Source organism: Pongo abelii, chromosome 8 (assembly GCF_028885655.2).
Source record: "Pongo abelii isolate AG06213 chromosome 8, NHGRI_mPonAbe1-v2.0_pri, whole genome shotgun sequence".
NCBI lineage: Eukaryota > Metazoa > Chordata > Mammalia > Primates > Hominidae > Pongo > Pongo abelii.
This window is the reverse complement of record NC_071993.2, coordinates 85964884-85971181: the sequence shown is the minus strand read 5'-3', so window position 1 is coordinate 85971181 and position 6298 is coordinate 85964884.

The following is a 6298-nucleotide window of genomic DNA, read 5'->3' as shown; positions in this document are numbered from 1 at the left end:
GCCAGGAATCGCCCTAAAGGGGAAAAATTGTTTAATCAGTAAATCAGTGAAGAAATACAAGATTATAAGTTAGAAGTGTTGCTGTGGTGTTAGCTCTTATATCCCTGAACAACAAAAAAGACAGTTCAACCCCAAGCATGGAACAGAAAAATGCTGAGCTTAGAATGTTGTCAGCTAGATATTGTGTAAAATAGATGTTCTCTTTAATACCTGTATCTCTGTGGATAATGTATTTCTAGTTCTTCCAACCTGTCCCTTACAGATAACCAGAAGTCAATTCATGTTAATATTTTGTTCTTTAATTGTGACATCGTTTTCATTTGTAAATATGCAGTGTTGTGTAGATTCCCAACTTTTTCATTTAAAAAAATTTCGAGCATTGTCCACCCGCCTGAATGCTCATTACTGGGAGGTAAATAATTTTTCTGCTGGTGATACTGCCTGCCAACAATTTCATAAGCAGTGGTTTATCTAACTCATTATATAAGATAGACATGAGATACAGACGAGAGATTATGTCTCTTACGGCTTTATCATCAATTAAACTTAGCAAAGTCTGTTAAATTTATTTCAGAGTCTCCCAGCTGTGAAAAGTAGAGTTCCACTTATGTCATCCATATCTGCACAGTAATCTTTTTTTTTAATCCTAAACTTTCTTAACAGGTTTCTTCTCCTTATTCTGGACAACAATGCTATGTGTTTTCCTTGAATACCATGATTTTAAACTTTTAAAATGTCTCAGCCTTCATCTTTCCAATGCAGTCTACCCTGTGGCCCTCACATGAACCTTCTCTATCTTTTCACTTTCACATCCCTCCCAGCAAAGAACATTTTGATCATTAGTTAAAGCAACCTCACCTCTTTCTCTTTTAAAACTGTTTCTCTTAGAATCCACGGGGAAGCTGCATCGAGCACAGAAGCTAGTATGATTGGCTTTCCATTGCTAGTTACTGCTTTCAGCCTGACCCTGGATGCCACCTAGTGTTGATTCTCTGATAATGAAAATATGAAACCATAAATTACATTTCATAATTTAACAATGCCATCTAGTATATGCATTTGGTATATGTCTCTGAACTTGCAGTACCTTTGTACTCCAAAAAGTTTGGTCACTTGAAGCAGTTTACATTTCTGTGACTCCCTTATGCTTTTGGCATCTGGTTTGGAAAATAATTATAATGTTCAAGCACTCACCTTTTTTAATCCCTGAGAAAGAAAATAATTTTTAAAATTTTGATTATTACGGTAGTCTCAGTACCCGGAACAGTTACAAGTACATAGCAGATGTTCAATATTGAATGCATGATTTTTAAAGGATAACAAAGGTAACTGCCAAGAAGTCAATATGTTGTCTTGTTCTGCCCCCAAACCTAATTACCTTTTTTTTTCATGTTTGTTTACATCATGTATTCTAAATTTTTGAACATGCCTTTTAGGAAAATGTACTGAATAGTTCTTATTCTGACAAGATTGGCTATAAAGTAGTCTACCTAATCAGCACTTCTGTGGCTAAACTTGTGGTATAAAAACCAACCAACCAACAAAACTGCTATCCAAGTCAGCTTGTTTTAAACCAGTGTGCACATGGTGTATCATACATAACTGGGGAGAGATGTGATACTTGGTTATTTCAAATCTGTGGCCAGTGCTCTGGGAGAAAGCTGCTATAAAGATGACTAAAGTTTCTGGTGTTTGTCAGCCTGGAAGTCCTGGTGATTGCCCTTGGGGCAGTGTGGGGACAACAATCATGGAATTCTAAGTCAGACTTAAATTCAGATCCCTGATCTGCCCCTCATTATTTGAGATCTTGAAGAAATTATTCTCTCTAATGGTTAATTTTATGTTGCAATTTGACAGGGCTACAAGGTGCCCAGATATTTGTTCAGACATTCTTCTGGGTGTTTCTGTGAGTGGTTTTGGATGAGATTAACATTTAAATCAGTAGACTAAGTAAAGCAGATTACTGTCCCTAACATGGGTGGGCCTCATTCAATCCTTTAAAGGCTTCAATAAAGCAAAAATGCTGTCCTTCTCCAGGAAGAGAGAATTCTTCCTGCTTGACTGCTTTGAACTGAAATAAGGAATCTTTCTGGATCTCAAGCCTGCCTACTTTCAGACTAAAACTATACCATCTGCTCTCCTGTGTCTCCAGCTTGCTGACTCACCCTGCAGATCTTGTCAGCCTTCGTAATCATGTGAACCAATTCCTAATAATCTCTCTCTCCATCCTATTTACTTTTTTATCATGTAAAAGGAGATTGTCCTTACCCTTCAAGCATTAGAGATAATGAATTTAAATATCTATCATAGTATCTCACACATAATATAGACTAGCTTAGCCTCCTTAGCCTAAAATCATGTCACTTGCTACAAGTAGTACAGTGATTCAAAGTTGTTTCCTACATAATTTTAATATGGAGAAATGATTGAACATTGGCAAACTTGTTAACATCCTAAAACAATTTTGGAAAAAGAAAATTTTTAGAATTTTTATGCATGAGAGAAAAAAAAAAAGGGCCATTTTATAGTAATTTCTACAAATAATTATTGTTGGCTTAAAGAAAGAAACTGAGTCAAAATTAATATAGGCAAAAAGTTCACCTGGGCCATATTTGAGGACTGCAACCCAGGAGACAGAGATTCAAGTTGCCCTGAATGTATACCCTGATTAGCAGCAGTTACAAGTGGGTTTTTAAAGGAAAAAAAAGTGTGTATGGTGGAGGTGGGGGAAAGGGGGGGCAGTAGTTCTTACATTGGTTCATTGGTTCATTAACCATAATAAGCTATTGATGGGCTATACATCGTTCTTCTTACTATAAATTCCAGTAACGTGAAGATAACAGGTGAGGGTTACATTGTGCAACTTGTGATAACATTTTAGGTTATTAATTAGCTAGTCTGGAAATTACAGGAGAGGAAAGGAAAAACAAAGTGCCCTTAAAAAATTGCCCCAAGGCATGAGTGGGTGGGTCTATTAGTCTGTTTCCATATTGCTATAAAGAACTGCACAAGACTGGGTAATTTATAAAGGAAAGGCTCAATTGACTCACAGTTCAGCACAGCTGAGGAGGCATCAGGAAACTTAAACTCATGGCAGAAGGTGAAGGGGAAGCAAGGCACCTTCTTCACAGGGCAGCAGGAAGGAGAAGTGCCAAGCAACGGGGGAAGGGCCCCTTATAAAGCCATCAGCTCTCCTGAGAACTCACTATCATGAGAACAGCATTGGGGAAATGACCCCCATGATTCAGTTACCTCCACCTGGTCTCTCCCTTGACTTATGGGGATTATGGGGTTTACAATTCAAGATGAGATTCGGGTGGGGACACAAAGCCTGACCATATCAGTGGGTAAGGGTGTGATTGAAGTCTCTTATTCCTGTCTCTCGCCTGATTAATTCTGCATACCTCACATAGCTCAGACTGCTCTGAGATACTTTTCTTTCACATTATCGAGCACCTACTGTTTGCCAGACTGTAGGTAACAAGACGGAAACAATTTCTGCCCTCATGGAGTTCATCAATACACATACACACATCTCTCTTAGTAGGAGAAAAGGCTAGTGTTAGAGACAAATAAAAAGGTCATTATTGATTAATATGATTAGAGCTATGAGGTGGGGGAGTGAAGTACAAAAGCTATATGAGTACAAGGGGCATAAATCTAGAACCACCCATGTCAGAGCAATAAGAATTAAAAAATGAGTTATGTTTTTGAAGGGAAATGGAGGCAGCAAGTTTTAAGGCTTGGAGACCAGTTCAGAGCAATACACCTTGCCCTCTCCACCAAGATGGATGTGATTGGTTCCACCACTTGTTATGTCTGCAGTGTGCCTTCCTGTAGAATAATATCATTAATAGTTTTTTTCTCCTGACTTTTAATACGCAAGATGAAATCTAGTTGTCACTCCTGACTCAATATCAGGATTAAATAGAAGAGGCAGCTCACATTGCCTTGGCCAAGACTTAAAAGGTCTTGTATTCAAATGTAAACCAAAAATAAAACTCTAAGCCTCCCAGCCAACTAAATGGACCCCCTCTCAGCCAAAGTGATGCCAAACAAACATGAAAAACCAGATCAGGTCATGTTGGGAAGTGGGAGCTCAGATATGCCTCATTATATCCTCTTCCTTTTGGGGTTTAGACACAACAAACCAGCATTAACATTAAAATAGAGATCTTAAGACTGACAGACTTAGTAGCAACAAGACATGAAATTCCGGCCGGGTGCCGTGGCTCATGCCTGTAATCCCAGCACTTTGGGAGGCCAAAGCAGGTGGATCACTTGAGGTCAGAAGTTCAAGACCAGCCTGGCCAACATGGTGGAACCCTGTCTCTTAAAAATACAAAAATTAGTCAGGTGTGATGGTAATCCGAGCTACTCAGGATTCCGAGACAGGATCCAAGGAGGCGGAGGTGGCAGTGAGCCAAGATCGTGCCACTGCACTCCAGCCTGGGCAACAGAGCAAGACTTGGTCTCAAAAAAAAGATGAAATTCCAACCTGACACTAGTATAGCATTACATGACAAATAGCAGGCCCTGAAGGAAATGAAAGTATTTTGTCCCAAAATATATTTCTTTGACATATTTTATAATGGCCCTGCAAAGCTGCCTCTTGTGGGGGAAATGTACATTCCAAAGAGAATCCCCTTCCCTTTCCAGATCTTTTTCTGATCCTGAGGAGATTAGCTGAGAGTCTCTAACATCTTCTAAATGTCTGAAGAGGAAATATTTGCCATCTATTGCCTCTAAAAGCAGCCACCTTTGAGGCTTTATCTACATAATAACCTTGATCTTCACAACTGCTTATCTTAACCCAGACACCCTGTTCTGTTTATTCCCAGCTTGTAAATAATAACTTAGATCTTTCTACAAATTGCCAATCAGAAAATATTTGAATCCACCTATGACCTGAATTGTCCTGATGTTCTGGATGGAACCAATGTATACTTCACACAAAAACCAAGCTATAACCCAGCTACCTTGGACGCATGTTCTCAGGACCTCCTGAGGATATGTCATGGGTCACAATCCTTAACCTTGGCAAAATAAATCTCTAAATTGATTGAGACCTGTCTTTGCTACTTTTTGGTTTACACAACCATGATCACTTCACCAGAGAGGCTAAAATGTTAAATCACTGGTGGTTATGTCCTCTCATTTCCTATGAAATACCTGACCTGGATACAAATGTTTCATGATCTCAGTACAGACAGTGATGTTTTCAATTAAGCTATACCGGCCACATGTGGCGGCTCACGCCTGTAATCCCTGTACCTTGGGAGGCCGAGGCAGATGGACCACTTGAGGTCAAAAGCTCAAGACCAGCCTGGCCAACATGTTGAAACCCTGTCTCTACTAAAAATACAAAAAATTAGCCAGCTGTGGTGGGGGGTGCCTGTAATCCCAGCTACTGGTGAGGCTGAGGCAGGAGAATCGCTTGAACCCAGGAGGCAGAGGTTGCAGTGAGCCAAGATCACGCTACTGCACTCCAGCCTGGGTGACAGAACAAGACTCTGTCTCAAAAAAAATTAAAAATAAAAATAAATAAATTAAGCTATACCACCACGTGATTTTTGAAGAAGGCTAAGTGGGTTTTTATATCAAGACCATTCTTTTCATTATTCACTGCTCATTATTGAACACATTGGGGGAATCCCTAACAAAGAGATAAGGACGTTAGGTCAGATCATTTAGCCTCTTTGAGAACCTATAAAATATGGATAAGCCTGTAATTCCAGCACTTTGGGAGGCCGAGGCGGGCGGATAACAAGGTCAGGAGATCGAGACCATCCTGGCTAACACCGTGAAACCCCGTCTCTACTAAAAAAAGTACAAAAAATTAGCCGGGCGTGGCGGCGGACGCCTGTAGTCCCAGCTACTCAGGAGGCTGAGACAGGACAATGGCGTGAACCTGGGAGGTGGAGCTTACAGTGAGCCGAGATCACGCCACTGCACTCCAGCCTGGGCGACAGAGCGAGACTCCGTCTCAAAAAAAAAAAAAAAAAACATGGATAAGAAGACTATCTCACAGAGCTGTCATGACGGTGGAATGCACAGGAAGCACTTTCCACTGTGCACAACACCTGGTAAGTGTGTTCCATTATTCATTACTGTCCATTTTGGTTCAGCGGTTTAACAGCATGTCAGAATGAGTAGGAATCATAACTACTGCATAGTCATGAGTGTTTCCATTCAAAGAAGCCATTTTCTTTATTAGAAACTATAGCGTAGTGATAACTATAGTCAACCAACTACAGTTGGTTTGGGGACTAAGGTTGCTTTCTTTGTTATACCCTTT